This window comes from Trichosurus vulpecula, chromosome 4 (genome assembly GCF_011100635.1).
Source record: "Trichosurus vulpecula isolate mTriVul1 chromosome 4, mTriVul1.pri, whole genome shotgun sequence".
NCBI classification, from domain to species: domain Eukaryota; kingdom Metazoa; phylum Chordata; class Mammalia; order Diprotodontia; family Phalangeridae; genus Trichosurus; species Trichosurus vulpecula.
Window position 1 is genome coordinate 277803239 of NC_050576.1, and position 20989 is coordinate 277824227.

Here is a 20989-nt window from a genome sequence, read left to right on the forward strand (position 1 = left end):
TTTTGTATATCTGTATCCACCAAATCTTATTTGATAATGCTGTGTGGTAGATGCTGTGGGTATTGTTATGTCCATATTTCAAATGAAGAAATGAAGGTTGAATGGTTAACTGACTTGTTCCTGATCTCACCAATGTAAAGTGTAAGAGGCAGGATTTGAACCCAGGTCATTTTGAGTTGATGCCCGACATACAGTCTCATTACAACCCACTGTCTGCCTCTCTAGATACCTTTCTCTAAGTCATCCACTGAAAGAGCAGTCAATGGCCTTCCTCTAATTCTTTTGATAGCGTACATACGCCAGGTGGCATCTACCCATGTGTAAGTCTTGATTTTCACTACATGACCAGCCCACCTTCTCTGAGCATTCATGTCCTTGGCGATATCTTTTGTGCTTTTTTTCACATGCAGGTATTTTGGGTACCATGCTCAAATCTACTGGCACCCACCATGTACTGTCTCATTGCCCTTTGAATCATCTGGCATTTTACTTTCCTGAGATTATAGTGCTTCATAATCTGTAACCATATGATATCACTGGGAGAATACTGGAATTAAAAAGATGGGCTTTTATAGCAGAACAACAGCTGGGATCAATAAATGAAAGAGGCCAAATGCTTGTGGACTATTTGGAAGCCTCATGGACAGACAGTAAGAATACTTTCTTTGAGGAGATAGTTGAAAAGGGTGGCCCTGCCTGACACAGAATGCCCTAAAACAGGAAAATTTACTCAGTCTTCACAGATGGGAAACCACTGTTTGGAGCAAACATTTCCAAATCAGTTCACTCCTTTATTACTTTCTGGACTTTCTTCCTGCCTCTTTAGACTTTTTTCTCCACCATTATAAAGAATCCTTCTCACCCTGGAAAATCCTCCTCCCCCGCAACTCTTCCTCTGACTAGACAGTTCTTCCTAGAACCTCCATTTTAGGAAAAGTGGCCAGCACAGCCATGTTCACTCCTTAATTCCTCTCTGGGCTCCATGCCAAACTCCATAGATGTCTTTCTCTACCATGACCCAGTAGCCTTCTTACCATGAAAGAAGACTCTACCTCAGCAGGTTTCTCCCCTTTGAAGATCTCTCTGCTTCTGCTGCCCCTTCTTTGGATTGATCAGTTCCTCCTTGAACATTTATTTTAAGAAAAATGCCCAAACCAGCTGCGTTTACTCCTTCATTCCCCTCTGGGTTTCTCCACTATGCCCCTGTGATACATTTATGAAAATGGCCTATTAATACATTGACAGTATCCTAGAGGAAACTAACATGGCCGAGCCCCCCAGCCGGCGGCAGAGGCTCCAGTGGCTCCGGCTTCTGCTCCAAGTCTGGGCTCTGGCCGGGGGTGGGGGCCCCTCACTGAAATCATAAACCCGAAAAAAAATTACAGATCCTCAACCAGTCACCCCGACCGAAATCCAGCAAGTTTAAAAAGGGGTGGGGAAGAGAACGCCCCCAACCCTGCTCTAGCATGTGGAAACTGAGCAAGAGCAAAGTGCTTCTGGATGATTCTCCCGAGGAAGAGGAGAGCCGAGGAGAGGGCAAAGCGCTGCGGCCGCTGCGGCTGCCGCCTCCTCCTCCCAGAACAAGGACCAGTTACTTCAAGATGAAATTACCTCCTCAGTGTCTCAACTTGCCACGAAGGTTCAGGGAGGCAGTTTCCGAGGTTGGAAAGAAGTGACCTCAATGTTTAATAAAGATGATGAACAGCAACTACTAGAAAAATGCAAATCTCCAAAGTTTAAAGGAACTAACTTAAGAATAAAAGAAGATGTGAAAACTGAAAAGAAATCTGGATTTTGGGACAGTTTGGTGTTAAAACAGAATATGCAATCTAAGAAACCAGATGAGATCGAGGGATGGGAGCCACCTCAGATTACTCTTGAAGATCTAGCTACTGATGTAGGTGACTCTTCTAGGGACCATCTCTCCTGGCCAGGTTGGGAAGATGAGACTAAAGGTTCCACTAAATATACCAACTTGACTAGCTCAGGAAACAGTTCCAGGTGGAGTATCAAGTCAGCCAGAAAACTGGTCAGCATTAGACGGCAAAGCAAAGGCATTTCATTAAATCTCTTAACCAGAAAATATTGAGGCCTTAGTTTGGGTTTTAAATGTTGATATATCCTGAATATGATCAAGAATACTGGATGCATGCAACAGGGATAGAATTTAACTCCTTAATGCTTTGTTTGATTTTGATGAGAAATCAGTCATACTTCATAAAAGATAGATTTAAGGATGAATTTTGAGGTTATACAAAAACATTTTTACTTAAATCTTTTCCCCCATTGTCAGTTTGCATGATTATTAGCTTTTACTTAAGTTGATGTGTCAGATGACTGTAATAAGTCACATAGTGACTTGACTTTTTTTTAGCCTCGTTTTCAAATGCAAATAATACTTGTAGAATTTTCACATAAATAAAGAAATAATTTAAAAAAAATAAAAAAAAGATAGTATCCTGGACAGAAACATGAAACGGGGATAGGTGAGCTTTCACAGATAATTTCAACAGTAGACCACATTTTCAGATTGAAACAGGTGATTGAGAGGGATAGAACCATAGAAGATCCTTGTATGTCTCTTGCTGGATGACTAAATGGCCCTAAATGGTTTCTTCAAATAAGGTCCACTTTGAGAATCATAGAATCATACAAGATTCCATGATAAATGTGACCACAGAGAGAACTTTGTTCAATAATTTTCTGAACAGCGACATTAATTGGGGTATAAAACATAGAAGCATGTGCTCGCTTAACATTGTCATGTAGAGTACAGAAACTAGGCTTCCTTTTTAGTCTCTAAAAGTTCTTCACCTATGACACTTCAGTGAGAAGTGAAGACGACAGAATGTCTTTAACTAAACATCATTTCAATGATATCTACCTAACCATCCATATTGAAAAAACAAAGTGGATGACAAACACACGTATGTGTGCATGTACACATGCATATGTATGGATATATACATGTGTATGTGTACAATTGTACATATGTATAATACATAATCTACATAGATGGAATACATACACACATACATGTGCATATATGTATACCTGCACACACATATACACACAGATTAAGGCATGCTGAATGGGCAGGCCATTGTGTTAATCCATCAGCATATATCTTAGATGGGGCTACAGGTGGGCAAAGGTGAATCTGGAATCGAGTAGGGGCTCAGGCTACATCACATTTAGGAAATGTGATAATACAAAAGTGTAATACTTCCAAAACCTAAATGAATTTCATTCAATTTGTCTGCATGGTCTTAGAGTAGGAATACATTAGGGAGAATATCTAATTTTCTTTTTCTAAGAGTGATGCACACTCATAATAATCTAATGTGATCCAACAGGTAGCCAGGTGGAATAGTGGATAGAATGCCTGACTTAGAATCAGGAAGACCTGAGTTTGAGTTCTGCCGTATACCCTTCTTAGCTATGTGACTCTTCATCTCTACCTCATTTTCCTTGTCTATAAAATGGGAGTAATGGTAGCATCTGCCTTCTATGAGTGTTATGAAGTTAAAATGAAGTATGTATATATGTCCCTCTCTCTATATATCACTTTGAAAGTATTAGAGTGCTATGTCATATTATTATTGTTTGTTATTACACAAGGCAGAGAAGTACAGTGTAACTAGAATTAGACAGAGGACCTGTGTTTAAAACCCAGCTCTGTTACTAATTACTTGTAGTATTTTGGGTAAGGCATTTCACCTTCACAGGCCTCAGTGTCTTGTGGTTGGACCAAATCTCCTCTAAAGCGATTATTGCCGGGATCTGATTGCTCTGGAACACACACACACACACACACACACACACACACACACACTCAAGGACTCAGAGCATAGTTTATTCAGATTGTTGGGATCCTCTTCAACACTGGCTGTATTTTCACTTGTTTTCTTTGATCGGAGTCTTTAGTGAAGAGGGACCATTTATGTTACTGAAAGCTACAATTACCTTTTAACTTCACATCAGTGGTGGGCAGAACAAAACTAAGTTCAAATTTGACCTCAGACACTTACTATCTGTGTGACTGTTTGCCTCAGTTTCCTCATCTGTAAAATGAGCTGAAGAAGGAAATGGCGCAAACCACTCCAGTATCTTTGCCAAGAAAACTCCAAATGGGGTTGTGGAGAGTTGGACACAACTGAAAAATGACTAAACAGCTACAAAACTGACACAAGTCATCATTCATAACATATTATAGCCTACCCTTTATCCACAAGGTGTCCTTCGATTGATTGGCCTTTGGGTCGTTTGAAACTCTTCCGTGCGAGGAACTTAAAGATTGGAGGAACAGATCTGAAGACATAACCACAAGATGGGAGTCTATGTTATAGTTAAACTCCAAGTGTTTTATGGAGTGGAACAAACAGCCAAATTCTAGCAGTGGCCATGCAACTAATCTATATGTGTAGGAAAAGTCAGTATATTCTGATCAAAGTCCAATTGGCTCCCTAATGGCTTTAGTTCCAAAAAGATATTTATGAAATTGTCTCCACCTTCAATACGGTGAACCTGACTTTTTCTTTTATCTAATGTGGGGAGAACATCTTTCTTGAGGAGTAAAGTAAAGTAAAGAGCATTGGGTTTGAAGTCAGAATCCCTGGGTTCACAAGCTCAGCTCTGCCAGAATTTACCTGTGTGCCTATAGGCAAGGCACTCTGTCTTTCTGGTTTTGCCTTATTTCTCTCTCCTGTGAGATGATGAGTGTGGACCAAGATCATCCCTTTCAGCTCCAAGTCTCTTATTCTAGGTTTTCAGCTGCTAGTCCTGAAGAGAGCAAGGCTGCAGGCAAGAAGTCAGCTAATGACCTAAAATGTTCATTTTCTCTTCATATTTCGGGACTTTCTCAGGTCACTAGTTCATGCCTAGGGTGTTTCCTGCATGCATTTGGGAGTGAAGAGCACAGGCAGCCCAAGCTTATATTTCCGGAAATGCTACAGGCTTTTGGGGCATTAACTGGCTGTTTCCATGCTAAACTCGAATGAACCAGAGATTCTAAGGGGTGCAGAGGAAGGCTCCAGCTGAGGCTCCAGCTTGGCAGGCATCCCTATGAACCCAGAGGGTTCATGAAATGAGCTGACTGCCTATGAGAAGGAAAGGAAGATATCTTCAGGAAGGGGAAAACAAACAAACAAACAAACACACAAACAAAACAATACAAAATTCCAGTAAATCTGAAAGCCAGTGTAACAGCAAGCACCCTAACATACCCAGGATGGCCTGCTAGCACAAGTTCTTTGATCTACTTTTCTAGGAAAGACTGCTCAAAAAGGGGTTAACACTCCTGCTTTTAATTACATTCACTAGTTCAGGGGAAGGGTCAGCACCCTGAACATCAGAGAAAATAAAAGCAGAGAAAATACAAGCAGAGAAATTAGCATAAACTCCAACAGACAGGGCTCTGACTGCCTGATCAAAGCAACATTGCTATACACTTTGCATATACCACTGGATCAAGAGAGCCTTTACATCTGAGCAGTCGTGGGGTCTGAACATATGGCTACTCAGAGTCTTGACCAGGAAATCACAAGGTCCTTCTTGTCAACAAGCCCCCAAAGCAAAATGCCAAGTCAGAATATATATACACTTCTCAGAGCCAGAAGGCATCACAATCCTTGTGCCTAATCAACTTAGTACCAAAAGGTGTGAAAGCCTTCCTACAAGCAAGCCTCCCCTAAGCAAGCTTCCCTTAATGGACTCCACCTGAGGCCTATTAATGAGCAGAGAAGATCTTCATATCCCATTAACATTATAGCAAGTTAGACTAACATGGAGGGGAGAGAGGGGAGAGAGTAAAATGGCTGTAATGGTAACATGGGGCAGCTAGGTAGTGCAGTGTATAGAGCAAAGGGCTTGGAATCAGAAAGACCCATCTTCCTGAGGTCAAATCCAGTCTCAGACATTTACTAGCTATGTGGCCCTAGGCAAGTCATTTAACTCTGCTTGCCTCAGTTTCCTCATCTATAAAATGATCTGGAGAAAGAAATGGCAAACTATTATGTATCACTACCCCCCCCCCAAAAGCAAACCCCCAAAACAACAAAACTCAAATAAGGGTCATGAAGAATCAGACACAACTGATATGACTGACCAACAGCAATGGTAACATAGTACAACCAAACTTGGGAGTTTTCTATTACAAGAAGACTAAGAAGAACCATGCATGATAGTGATATTTGAAGGGCTGCCACATGGAAGAGGGTTTAGGCTTGTTCCATTTGGCTTCTGAAGGCAGAACCAGGAACGATATAGGCAGACATTTAAAAGAGGTTAATTACAATTAAAAACGTCCCAAAGTGTAATAGGCTGCTTACAGAAGTAATTTATTCCTCCTCCTTGCAGGTCATCAAGAAGGGAAACTGGACGGCCACTGTTAGGTATGTTATAGTGGGGACTCCTTTAAGATATGGTTGGAATAGAGGCCATCGCAGTCCCTCGTGACTCCCGAGTTCAATGATTTTGTGAGAGTGATAGTTTTTCTGGCTTGGAGGTGACCTTTGTATTTTTGCCAATGAGGAAGCAAGGGTGAAGTTGGGGGTGCGAAGAAAAGAAAATGTAGGAACACAACAATAGAAGATTTTCTGTGCTGCTCTGGGAATGATAAAGATTCCATAAAAGACTAGAATTGTCAGCCATTTTTAGGCCTCCGTCAGGAGGGGAGGTGTTGGTAAATGTAGAACAATCTGTTTCTCAAAAAAAGTATGAATGGCACAATTTTAAGTTTAATCCGAATGAGTAGCATTTTCTCCAATACTTGTCCTTTATAATCACCAAAAATAAATAAAGCCCCACTTGGGAGTCTTTACTGATTTTTGAGGTGTAAATGCTCACCCTGAGTATGTAATAATTAGCTCTCCAGAGCAAGGTCACCCTGTCCATATAGCCCTAGATCTTCACAGGTAGGGCCAGAGATTTTAAAAGGATTTGTTTAAACCTAAGAAGGAGAAAGAACAACAGTATTAGATTTGTCCCTTTCTGGTTGCCTGGCTTGAATTCTATGAGCCTGACCTCCTGCTTGGTATTATGAAGGCAGAAATTCAAATTAAAAGGCATACCTGTTAGGGCTTAACATTAAAAAGTGGATCTATAGCCACCTGAAGGCAAGGTGAGTGTCAAATGCACCAAGCCTTCAAAACGTGTCCTGTTTAGTGAGAGACTAACAAATGGATGATGAGCTCTTGAGTCATCTCAACAGATTAGACACTGACCCACCATGGAGATTTTGCCTCTAGCAGAGAAATCTTCCTTGGTCGTGCATCCTGGTCAAACCGCACGTTGGGAGCAGCTGAGGTGAGTTGATCTTCCACATTTTGGGGGTTGCCTGCCACTGGGGTGATGATCGATGGAGTGATCGATGTCTGGGTGCATCGATGTTATTTACATTAGTTGATTCTTTGATTGGTGGATCCATGCATTCATTTATTTATAATTGTCTGATTAAAGAGCTCTAAATAGCCATGTCTTTGTAAATGACCTCAGATGAAATGAAGCAGGGACAAAATGAAGGAGAAGAGTTTCTCTAAGTAGGATGGGGGCTGACTCACATGTTTTGATTGAATAATCCACACCTACCATAGACTTAAGAGTCTGGGAAACTGCTTATGAGAAGGCAGAGCCAAGGGGCAAGTCATAACAGCTGCCATAAAGAGACGTGGCTGACACCCTTTCTCTCCTCCACCTCCCTTCCCCTCTCCCTTTCCATCTCCCTTCCCAGATTCTAGAGTTGAGTAGGTCATAAGGTATTGAAGGCAGTAAAATAATTGTAAGACAAGACATGGACAAGATGTATAAGGCTCATTACAGTGCCCTCTATTGCCTTTGCCACGAATAAGCATTTATTGAGTGCCTGCTCTGAGCTAAGTAGTGTTCCAGACATGGAGGAGACAGTCTTTGCCTTTGAAGAGCTTATATTCTACTTGCCACATAAAGAAAAGGACAAAAGAAAAAAATCTATTATCATTTCCTTCATTGTCAGGAAATCCTCACTGTGGAGGGGAGAAGAGAATAGAACAGGAAGAAGAATACAGGAAAAAGCAGAAAACTTCTGCCAAATTTGTCTTACATATCTTACAATCTGGGCTGACATAAGAGATGACCGTTCTTTATTTTTCCTATAAAAATGTGAATGGAAGTTTGGGGAATTCTATGGGATCTGGAAGAGTGTGTTGGCATTTTGAATCCGCTGGAAGACATTGACAAATGAGTAATTTTTTGGTCAGAGATTTAAATCAGAAATGGAACTCTCATCTATTTGGAAGGGCTGCATAAAGCAAACCTGGGGCAGAAGGTAATTGTCACTGTCCCAAATTGACAGAGAACAGGGATCATTTGCCACTGCTTGTTAGTAGAAAAAGAAGAGGAAGATTCCTGTAGGTTTTCTGAAACCTAAAAATTGAAAGATGTTATTTGTATTTTAATGACAGTCAGTCAATCATAAGCAGCGGTAGGTCTCATTGATTTATGCCTGTTAGCAAAGGAGAATATGAAAATTATTTATTCTGGAAAATTATCTGTGAATTATTTGAAGTGTTGCACTTGGAGTAATTGGTTCAACAATTTAAATTCAGGTTTTTGTGTGGTAGAACACTGGACTTGGAAATAGGAAAAACTAAGTTCAAATTTGGTCTCTGATGTTATTATTATTGTGATCCTGGGAAAAGCCCTTCACCTCTGGTCCCCTGTTTCCTCCCCTGGAAAGTGGGACTAGTACAATCTGTTGCACCTACCACACAGGCCTGTCTATCTACTGTGAGGCTCCAACGACATAAACCTTAAAGCATGATATAAATCCCAGTTGTTATTGATTTTGGTTTAGACTCAGTTATTACTATTACTGATCTTATTATTTATGTTGCTTTTGTATTTATTTTAGAGCTATGAGGGGCCTCAGTGGCCACGTGGTCCAATCTCCTTATTTTGTAGATGGAGAGACTGACACGTGTGGAGTTTAAGTGATTTACCCGTGTGGATAACACAACTCGTAAGCATAGTTGGCTGAATTTGAAAATAGAACCTTGAACTTCAGAGTTGGCTCTCTCTTCACTGTACCATATTGGGTTAGGTCCAAACAAAAATTTCTATTTTGTTTTAGGTTTAGTATGGTGTCTGTTTTCTGAGGATCGTTTCACCATTTGGGGTTAGTCTAGATCAGGGGGTCTAAAATTGGGGTCCAGATCTTTCTTCTCCGCTATTCTTCTGTTTCATCATGATTCTTCCATTTCATGATGATTCACATGGTTTTGGAAGTTTCTCAAGCAGAACCATCATAAGCAGAATCTTTTTTCTTTTGCTTTAGAAAAAAGAATATTCTTTTCAGTTTTGATTATTTTACAGACCTCTTACTTCTGGAGTCCAAAAGCACTGTCTGTGTATTGGGATTTAATAATATAGCCAATCTCTCAGTTTCTTACCATTATTTCCTTTAGACCTGCCCTCCCCCAACTTTTCCATCTATATTTCTTGACACTTCAAGGCCCCAAGCTCTCTACGTAGTTTCATAAGGAGACCCCTATAATTTAATGTCTCACTGTCAGCTCCAAGTGCTTGGGGCTATCTTTTCTGCCCAGCTCAGATATTTTGGGTCTGTTTGTCTTTTAATTAAAGGGAGCTGCCATCACTACTGATTCTGTTCACTGTTGGATTAACTTTCAAACATTAAAGTGTGTGTGTGTGTGTGTGTGTGTGTAAAATGGGAAAAAGGCATGTGGTTGCATAAAGCAAGTTCTTTTCAGACTCACAAACCCTAGAGAGTAGCACAGCAGTAAAGGTCCCACCCTGTCTTCCTACCCTGACTCAACTGGTTGAGGCAAGTTGTTCTGGTTGTTTTTTTTTACCAAGTCTCCTGAACAGGCTCTGAAAATGGGGGAGAGGGAGAAGGGAAGGGAAGAAAGAGGAAGATGAAAAGGGACAGAGATAAAGAAAAAAGAAAAGGAAGAATGAGAAAGCAGTATCAAAAAGAGAGAAGTGAAGAGGATTTTTTGTTTAAAAGCCTATTACTAAGCTTTTGGCTACAACTTAAGAGTTGCACTTCCTTTCTTTGGCCAGTAAGGGTCACCTTTTCTCAGATAATTTTTCATTTTTGCATTTCTATGGTCATCTCTGAAAGGATCCAGAGGTGGTTACCTCTCTTCTTCTCTCCTCTCCCCTCCCTCCCCTCTCTTCCTTCCCCTCCCCTCTCCTTTCCTCTCCTCTCCTCTCCTTTCCCTCCACCCCCCCTCCCCAACAAAGGCATGAGTGGGAAGAGAGTAAGGGTTGGGTTTTATTTTCTTTTTCTCAGGCTTGCTGCTCAGCTCCAAAAGTGCTGACTCTTCTTCCATGGGAAGAGTAAACAAGGGAGTAACTTGGAAATTTCACTTTCCTGGTAAATACTATGAATGGGAAGCCTCATTAGGACTGGCTTCTCACTAAGCGAGTGATTGGAAAAGGGGCTAGATCTAGAACTACTCTCTTCAGGGAAAAAGTGGGGATGGCAGGGAAGTGTTTGTGTGTCAATACTCTTGAGAAATTCTGTTCTTTTGTACTGTGCTGGAATATTCACTCATTCATTCAAAAGACATTAAATACCTACTATGCTCCCTATATTGTGCTTGACACTAAAAATACAAAGATGAAAAATAAAACAATCCCTTGTTTTCCTATAACCTTGAAGAGGTTATAGTCTAGTACAGAAGATAGTAATAATAAGATTAAGGAGAAATACCACTTTGCATTTATATAATTCTTTAAGGTTTTGCACTATTAATTTCTGCTGGAGAAAGTAAAATACAGAAGCTGTTTTGATGCGGACATATATTATTATTATTAAATACATATGTGAATAGGCTCATTATATTAAAGGCAGGAATATGGGCCAGGAGGATGGAGAACAATGACCTGTGTCCATAACTTAACTTTTGCTCTGGCTCAGATTTGTTTGCATATGAATCTGGAAAAAATCCTAGAAGCAAAGGAGGCTTTGCTACCCTGGTATCCACATAAATGTTATGGGGTTTCTTTAGTGGGCACTTCTCTGGAGTGAGTTGTAGTGATTCAAAATCTGCAGGAGGGGTTCAATGGGAATTTTAAGGGATTTCTGACAGAGTCAGATAGTTGTCTGGGATAAAGGACTTTAGCACCAGAGTCTGGGAGTTAGAAGGAAACAAAACAAAATTTAATCTTAGCTTGGGGACAGTATTTCTGATTCTTGTTTATTGCCCCTTTAGCTGGATATAAAGACTCACTGGTCTCAACTTTAGACCTGTCAGACTGTGCTTAGCAGGGAGTTTTCTAATTATCACATTTTAATAAATGGGAACTAAGATGGCCAGCAGGTGGCACTGAAGCGATAAAGTAAAAAAAAAACAAAAACTGGTCGTTGACAGAAGGTCAGTTTGACCAATGGAGCAAAGCCCCAGGAGAGATGACACATCCAGGAGAAAGCAGTGACAAAACATTCAAAAGAGGTCAGAAAAGAGCGACACAATGAAATGAATAGAGGATATCAGCAACCCTGAAACACAGGAGATGTGAGTTCTTTCTTCAATCCATCTTTTCTACCAGATTATCCCATGGTATACTGGGTACATTTCTAGAGAATGCCAAGTTTAGTCACATATGTTAGCCTAAGTCCTTCTTCTCCTAGGCTGGAGGATTTTCTATTAAGGAAACTAAATCTGTAGTTCTTTCCGTGTAGTTCTTCCCACCTATCTTGAAACCAAAAGTTAAGACCTTAGAAGAGGGAACAAGTGGGTTAGGGCTGGAAAAGGATTATGGACCTTCTGTAACAATCACAAAACCAAGACAAGCAGGAAAATTGTAGAAAATTGTAGAGAGTAATGTCCTATTTCCTTATCTGGTCACTCTAGAAATTAAGAAGGAATCCATTGATTGGTTCTGCTAGGTAGTTTAGTCAACTCAAACAGGGAGTTAGCATTTGAGTCATCATTACCAGTTTGATTTCACCAGGGACAGTTAGTTCCCTGCCAAGAAGTAGAGGATAAGGTTTTATTTTATTCAGAGCATGAAAAGGGAGAAAAATGAAATTGGAGCTGAGTCACAGTGGATTCTTGAAACAATTATGTCTTTCCTTGAGGGATTAGAGGTGGACATGAAAGATAAGGTCTTATCAATTTAGGATCTATTTTTTTTTTACAATTTACTTATTTGAAATTCCAGTCCCAATGCCCCACATTCCCAAGGTTTGTGGAAACCAAAGCCGTTAGCCTGTTTCTTTCTTTTGCAGTCAAAGTGGTAGAGAGGAAAAGGATTAATATGCACAAATAAGAGAAATATGGGAAGGACTTTATGAAGTCAAGCAGAGCAAATAGAGTTAATCAATCAAGCAGTATTCATAAAGAGCCGCCTGTGTGCTAGGCACTGAAGATACAAAGAATAAAAAAAAATCTTTCCTCCCAGCAAGCTTACATTCTAATGGTAGGAGACAAGTGTATACATATATACAGCCTAAATATAAAATGAATAAATTAAAATAGATAGAAGGTAATTAGAGAGGAAAGGCACTAAGAGTTGGAGGAGGGGATTAGGAAATGCTCCAAGAAGAGAACAGTATAAACATTGACCACATTAATGAAATAAATGAAAATCATAGCTGAATTCAGATTAATTATAGTGAACAATCTCAGTTCCAAAGAAAAATGGCCCTGTTCTCAGAAGAGAGGTGGGAGACTGGGTGAAGAATGGGATTTAGTCTCTCAAATATGGTTGCTTTGTCAGTCAATTTTGTTTAACTCTCTTTCTTTGGAAAAAAAAAGTTTCGGTCAATGGTGGTGCTGGTAGTGTGTGTGTGTGTGTGTGTGTGTGTGTGTGTGTGTAATATGATGCAGAAAACTCTAACTAACCCAAAAGCAATGAGAGAGAAAGAGAGAGAGAGAGAGAGAGGAGAGAGAGAGAGAGAGAGAGAGAGAGAGAGAGAGAGAGTGTGAAGGAGGACGGAGACAGCAAGAAAGACAGAAAGGAAGGGAGGGGAGATGGGGAGAGAGAAAAAGAAAGACAGAGACAGAGAGACAGAGGCAGAGAGAGAGACACACACACAGACAGAAACAGAGACAGAGAGACAGAGAGACAGACAGGCAGAGACAGACAGAGACAGAAAGAGATAGTGAGACAGACAGAGAGAGACAGAAAGAGACAGACAGACAGAGAGATAGACAGAGAGAGACACAGAGAGACAGGCAGACAGGGAGAGAGAGACAGAGACAGAGAGAGACAGACATACAGACAGACGGGGGTGGGGGGTGAGAGAAAGAGACAGAGAGAGACAGAGATAGAGAGATATAGAGACAGAGAAGGAGAGACAGAGAGAGACAGAGAGAGACAGAGAGAGACAGAGAGACAGAGAGAGAGAGACAGAGACAGAGAGACAGAGAGAGAGAAACAATGGGGGTTTGGAGTCCTAGATCCTACATATGCCTCTTACTCACTGAAAAATTCACTTTTCCTCTCTGAATCTCTTGGTTTCCCCATCTGTAAAATAATGGGGTTAGATTAATCATGGGTTCTTAATCATTTTTTTTTGGCATTCTGGTAAAACCTATGGACGCTTTTCAGAAAAAAAATTCATTATAAAACAAAATACATGTGATTACAAAGGAAAATTTGTATTTTATAAAATATTATTTTAAAAAAGTTCATAGATCCCAGGTTAAGAACCTCTGGACTAGATGAATTTCACAATAATAAAAACTAAAGTTTGCAAAGCATTTTATATGCATTATCTCATTTGAACCTCAACCCTGTGAGGTAAATCCTTTTTTTTTTTTTTTAAATCAGACTGGTAGTATCATGGGTATTGTGAATTCTCGGTGAGTAATTTCACTTGTTCTATAACTTAAAAATTTTGAAAAGTGCCTGTGACTTATTCAAGGTCACATAACTAGCATATATTCTCCTGACACACCATGCTGCCTGGGCAAGTAGTATCTACAGATATCATTATTCCCATTTTGCAGATGGGGAAACCAAGGCTGAGAAAAGACAGGTGACAGCTAGTAAGTTATCACAGGTTTGATTCAAAGCTTGGGTCTTCTGACTCAGGTCAGATGTTCCCTCCACTATCCTTGACTATGTTTAGAAGCTCTCTCACTTAATATACAATAGAACAGAAAACACAATTGGAGAAAAAAGGCAAAGTAACAAGAAATTTCAACCTATCGATTTACCAAGTATTTTCTGTAGAGCATTGACTGAACACACCCTATTACTTATGGATGGATGGCTCCTCCTTCCCATGTTACTGTGCAATTTCCATGTATAGGTCTATATTATTGTGTGTGCATTAGATGGGTGGGGACTGATTTTTCTTTGATTTGCCTCCATAGCCAGATAACTACTCTAGCACAGGAACACAATGGATGTTTAATTATCACGCGGATAAGAAGCAAAAAGCTGCCTCTGCTGATGGTCTTTGGAAAGTTTCTAGAGCTCTTTCCCCTGTGATAAATGTTGAGATGTCATAATTAAAACAACCCACATTTATGTGATGCTTTAAGTTTTGCAAAACACCTTTTTTCTGCAAGGATTCTGTGAAGCAGAGAGTAAGGTATTTTTTATTCATGTTTTATAGATGAGGGAACCAAAGCTTAGAAATTAGGTGACTTACTTGGAGTCACTGAGCTAGTAATAATAGTGAGAGTAATTGACATTTCCAAGGGTTTTAGGGTTGCATGGCACTTCACATATATGATTTCATTTGATGCTAACTTCACTTCTCAGTGCTCTAGGTAGTTCTACAATACCATAAATCATGGAGAAGTTGATTATTTTAGAATTTATCTAATCCAGGGGTTTTTAACCTGGAATTGTTGAAGTCATAGGTCTGAACCAAAAAGAAATTATGGAGTCCAACTAGCTGCATCTAAAAGATGCCTCTGCATCCCGTGATAGAGATCATGGCATTCTGGGCAAGGAACTTGTGTACTCAGAGGCTTTAGAATCATAGACCTGGAAGTGAAATAGTCATATGAGCCAACCTCCTTCCATTACACTGGGCAGCTAGGTAGCCCAGGGTACAGAGAACTGGACCTGGAGTTAGAAAGACCCGAGTTCAAATTTGGCCTCAGGCATTTACAAACTGCAGAAATCTGAGTAAGTCACTTCATATATACCAGTGAAATCACTGTACTAATGAAAGCACTGGTCCAGTCCCTACCACTGTGTTGAACGGAACAATCTTTCAGGGTGAGTGAGGTCCTAAGGCTTTCAGCTGTAAGGTGGGCCCATGGGGTTCTTAACCAGGGGTCCATTGTTAGATTTCACACACTTGGATGGGAAAAAATTCATATTAATTATGACTAAATTTTGGGTTCCTTTATAATCTTATGTATTTTAATTTATGCCTTTAGAAACATGATTCAGAGAAGGGCTACTTGTTCTTCACCAGATTGCCAAAGGGGTCCAGGACACACAAAAGGTCGAAATCCCCTGCTAAGGTATCTTAGCAAAACCAATGAGAAAAAATTCGCTGTGGGTTGTTCCCTGGCTCTGGCTTCCAAGGAACTGGTTCTGAATCTTTTTTCTACTATTTACTGTCTTTGTGACTCTGGGCAAGCCCCTTAACTCATCTTAGTCTCCTCCTCTGCCAAATGAAGAAGGTTGAATTAGATTACCTTGAAGGTCTTGTCTGAGACCCCCCTCCCACCAAGATCCTAACACCCTTCATTCAAGGTAGAGATGCAATCGCGAGGTGTAGATGGGGCAGAAATGTTCCTGAAGTTATCTGTAAGTTGAAACCACACACAAGAAATGGGATCATTTTAAATACAGCAGGGTAGTACAAGATTGAAAGGAACCCCTCACCCCCACCAAATCCTTTTGTAAAATGAGATTCCTCTGCGGTATAATCGCTTCTTAATTTACCTGTTTGGTCAGTCTGGATTTTCATTTATCAGAGGGAAAAAAGGTGGGAAAACCTACATATAGAAATGAATTAGTGTGGTGGCCTCTTATGTTTTCCAATCTAGTGTTAAGAGAATTGCAGACATAAAATGGTTGTAGTCATCAATGGCCTTAATTGCCATTTTAGTTAGGAGAGACAGGAAATTTTACAACCGCATTGTAAAGTAGGTAGGGCAAATATTATTACCTCCTTTTGACAGATGGGAAAACTGAGTCTCAGAGAATATAAGGGACTTGCTCCAGGGTCGCATGGAGCACACACATAGAGCTGGAAAGGACCCCAGAAGTCAGCTAGTTCAATCCCCTCATTTTACAGAGAAAGAAGCTAAGGCCCAGGGAATTTAAGCAGGTCTCCCATGACCACAGAAGTAAGACACGGTAGACACAGGATTTGAACCAAAGTCCTCTGTAGCTAGGTGGTCCAGAGTCAGGAAGACTCTTCTTCTTGAGTTCAAATCTAGCCTCAGGAACTTATTAGCTTATGCGACCTTGGGCAAGTCACCCATTTGCCTCAGTTTCCTCATCTGTCAAGTGAGGTGGAGAAAGAAATGCAAACCACTCCCATATCCTTGCCACGAACACCCCAAGTGGAGTCATGAAGAATTGGATACAATTGAAACAAATCAATGTCCTTTGATGCAAGCTCTTTTCTTCAACATATTTCTACTTTCATTTAAAAATCTTATAGTCTTCTATGCCTATAAGAAAGCACGTCATATTGCTCTCCCAGGATGCCCTGCTTTTCCCATTAAACTGAAAAGGAGTGATGATTATTTTTTTAGGGAAAAACAACTTCTATGACTTTGTAGAAAGATCTTTCTTATGAAAAGTTCTTTTTTTTCTTCAAGGTTTCTCATTTTTAGAATTTCCTAAACAGTCAGTAGGAATGAAATTTATTTTAAATAGCGACTCATGGATCATTGAAAATTATGTACCCTTCCAAGGAAGTAGTGTAGAGAAAGAGCTCCCTCTAGTGTGGACCTCAAGAAGAACACAAAGTGAAGGAGTTTGAACTTAGTAAGCATCGACGTGCCCTGTTCTCATAACATTCCTGCAGATTTATACCATGGTCTCTCTCTTGATTAGGACTCGAACTTATTTAATTTTTTGGAGCTTCTAGTGATTCATTCTGTTACTTTTCTGAGGCACCATTGAGATTTCAAAGTAGTGTATATCTCTCTGACTTACTTTGAAATCTATTAAAGACAAGCTAAATTCTTGAGTCAGCTCAACGTGACTCTTGCTGGGTGGTATTTTTATAGTTATGACTATAAATTGAACATTATAGTTAGTCGAATGTGGAGTAGAGTCTTGAAATTAAATAACCTCCATCGAGATTATAAACTGAAATGACCAATGCCCGGAGTCATTATGGGAATTTTGGGGTATTGATGGGCTGCTGTGATTGGGAAGTCACAGTGATGTGGTGCTATTAGGGAAATGGCAGGAATGCAGAATAGCTGGTGATGGTTTTAAATATAATTGTAGTCATCTGACTGACTTAAAATACAGCAACCATTCCTGAATTAATTCGTTCAGCATATACATTCTGAGCACCTCTTTATCAAAGGTCTTGCCCTGGGGACATTGGGAGATACAGAAATGAAATCACAGATCATGGGTCAGATTTAGAGCTAGAATTGACCCTAGTGGTTGCCTAGTGCTATCTAGTTTTACATATGAGGAGCTAGAGGTAATCGCCCAAAAGGGGAGATAATACAAGGACACGAATAGCTGTTATACAATGTAGAAGGTGACGAGTGCTTTAAGGAGGGTACAAATGGGGGATTGCGAAGTCAAAAAAATTATATGCAGTTGGAAGTGGGAATTAGGAATGTTCTCATAGAAGAAATAGTTGTCATTTTTAAATATAAATTTTAAATGAAGTTAGGTAGGCTTTCAATAGACAAAAAATGGGGAGAGGAGAGCCAGGCATTCCAGAAATATAAGTTAACAATGTGGATAGATGCCCCAAGGTTGCAAGCACAGGCTACATATGACTGAATAATGAATAGTTCACTTCGAGTGGAATATAGGGATGAGGACAGAGATAGCAATAACAGTTAACATCTACATAGTAAAAATATTAGTTAACATTAATATAGCAATTACGATGTGCCAGGCACTGTGCTAAAGATTTTACAAATATTATACCATTGATCATTGCAGCTACCCTGGGAAGAAGATGTTACAAATGAGGAAAATGAGGCAAACAGAGATTAAGTAACTTACCCAAGGTCACATAGCTAGTAAATGTCCGAGGCCAGATTTGAACTCAGGCTTTCCTTTCTGACTTTAGCACTGGCCAACTAGCCCATACCACCTAGCTGCCCCATAACTCTAAGGTGTTCCAAAAGCATTAAAGCTTAAGCCTGCACTAAGACTTTTGGGACATACTGTATGATATAATTTGATCTTTAAAATAATTGTGTGAGACAGATACTGTTATTATCTTCATTTTACAGTTGAGGGAACCAGGGCACAGAGAGGTTAAGTGACTTGTTCTGAGTCATGAAGTTCCTGAGGTAGGATCTGAACTCAGGTCTTCCCCACCTCAAGTTAGGAGGCTATAGAGCTATCTCTATATAGAATTATCTCTACATAGAGTTATCTTTACATAGAATTATCTCTACATAGAGTTAGCTCTTATAGTTATCTACATACAGAGCTATCTCTATATAGAGTTATCTCTATGCCATGAGCTAGAAAGGTGAGTAGGGGGAAGGGGATGGAAATCTGGGTTTGGACCATTTTGCTATGCTAAGGGTCTTGGGCTTTATTTAGTAAGTAATGGAGAGCTGTTGAATGTTTTTGAGGAAGGATGTGACATGATTTGATCTATTCATTAGGAAAATCACTCTGGCAGATGTGAGGACAGATTGGAGGTGGGAGAAACTCATAGGGCTGATCTTGTATTCACTGTGCTCCTTCCTTGAACACCCACTCAGTGTAAAATGTAATAAATCTTGATGAGGAAGGCTGACACACACACACACACACACACACACACACACACACACACACAACCCTCTGTTTTTGCATGTCTCTTAAGAAATGTGACTTTTTAAAGTGTTGTGTTATTGACATTCTCATCTATAAAGAATCCCTTGCTTTATTTTCATCTTTCCTTAGTAAAGCCTGCAGGCTTTACTAGCAGACGCTGTGTTACTATCAATGTGCCATATTCTACATTTGAAGATTTTATAGTTTGGTGGAGGCAGAAGGCAGCCTGATATTCATTCTAGCCTTTTTGCCTATTCCTCTTGCATTTTTTTCACCAGCAGAAACCACATGGGAAGTGGATGAAAGTCTTAAAACCATGTCTTAAAACAGAGTAATAAGTCTCATTCTTACAGACACTCTGTACAAATGTTTGGAGGCTACCTTCCCCTGCCTTGTTGCCCCAGATCACTGTTGACATAAACTTTTCCTTTTAGGGAGCACAGAAAATGTCAGACCTTCCCAGAAACCACCAAATCAAAATTTCAGTGGGCTAGAAGGGACCTTAGGAAGATTTATTTTACCCCCTGCCTTAAACTATTCCAGACACATGAGGATTTAAGAACTCTAGCCAGAGAAAACTTCACCACCTGTTTTTGTCTGACCTGCTTAGCTCAGTGGGTTACAGAAACGTTCTAATGAGGCCAGGGGAATGGATTTGATCCCTCTGAGGTCCAGTCAGCATCAAATAGGGGAAAAAATCTGGCCTGCAGTTCCAGACTGCTCTCTTAATTCTAGGCAATCACCTTTCAAATGACATAGGTCCCAAATTGAAGTGGTGAGTTTGTGGCTGAATAAACCCATCCCAGTTGCTGATTTTTCCAGTTGTGTCTGACACTTCATGATCCCATTTGGGGTTTTCTTGGCAAAGATACTGGAGTGGTTTGCCATTGCCTTCTCCAGTTCATTTTACAGATGAGAAAACTGAGGCAAATAAGGCTAAGTGACTTGCCCAGGGTCACCCAGCTAGTAAGTATCTGAGGTCAGATTTGAACTTGGGGAGAGCAGTCTTCCTGACTTCAGGCCCAACACTCTATCCACTCCACCACCTAGCTGCTCCTTCGTAATAGCTCAACTTTCTTGTTCTGCTTACAGTGCGGGCCGATACCTTCATCTTTGTAAGTCTGAATAATAGGATCGAGAGCTGGAAGGGAACTAGTTCCCAACTTACCCAACCCTTCCATTTTACAGATAAGTTAATTGAAGTCCAGAGAGATGGATTGCCTTGTCCCCATAGTCAAATAGTTCATAAGCAATAAACTGGGATTTGAACCCAGGACTTTTCATTCCAAATCTGGTCCACTGTGCCACACAGTTTTCCAGTGGTGATGGACAATGCATCATTTACCATTTCTATGTATTTTTTTAGGGCAGCTAGGTGGCACAATGGTCAGTGCTGGGACTGGAGTCAGGAAGACTCATCTTCCCGAGTTCAAATGTGACCTCAGACACTAGCTGTGTGACCCTGGGCAAGTCACTTAACCCTATTTGCCTCAGTTTCCTCATTTGTAAAATGAATTAGAGAAGGAAATATCAAACCAGTCTGGTATTTTTGCCAAGAAAACCCCAAATGGAGTCACAAAGAGTTGGACATGACTGAAATGACTCAACAACATGTATTCTTTTAATATACCGTTAAAGTATTTGGAAAACTTTGCTTTGAGCAATATTTAAAAATAACCTAAATTCTTCAAATTGGAATTTAAATAATGCCATGTTTCCTTCTTCTATGTTCCCTACTTATTTGGGGTGTGGGGAAGTTGTTGCTGTTGGTAATGCTGGGTCACATATGTTGTATGTCACTATATGTCACATGGGCAATTCAACCACTAGTCCTGTGGCATCCTTTTCTGCTTCTGTAGTGATGATAGTAGAATAGTGGAAAAGGGAGAAAGAGAGAGCTAAGAATCATCATTAAATAATTATATTTCTGTTTTGTTTTGTTTGCTTTGCAAAATCTGCAAGTGTTAACATAGCTGTTGATTTTCTAAATGTTGCTTCCTTATCCAGTGACCAACAAGTGGTCATACTTCTGGGGGAACGGAATCATATCAAATTAATCATAAATTAAATTAGAGGACCA

At 40.1% G+C, this 20989-nt stretch overlaps 1 pseudogene; it reads left to right on the forward strand.

Annotated features, from left to right (window-relative positions):
* The first annotated feature begins 1466 nt into the window (after positions 1-1466).
* Positions 1467-2089, forward strand: LOC118847116 (annotated as a pseudogene).
* The last annotated feature ends 18900 nt before the right edge of the window (positions 2090-20989 follow it).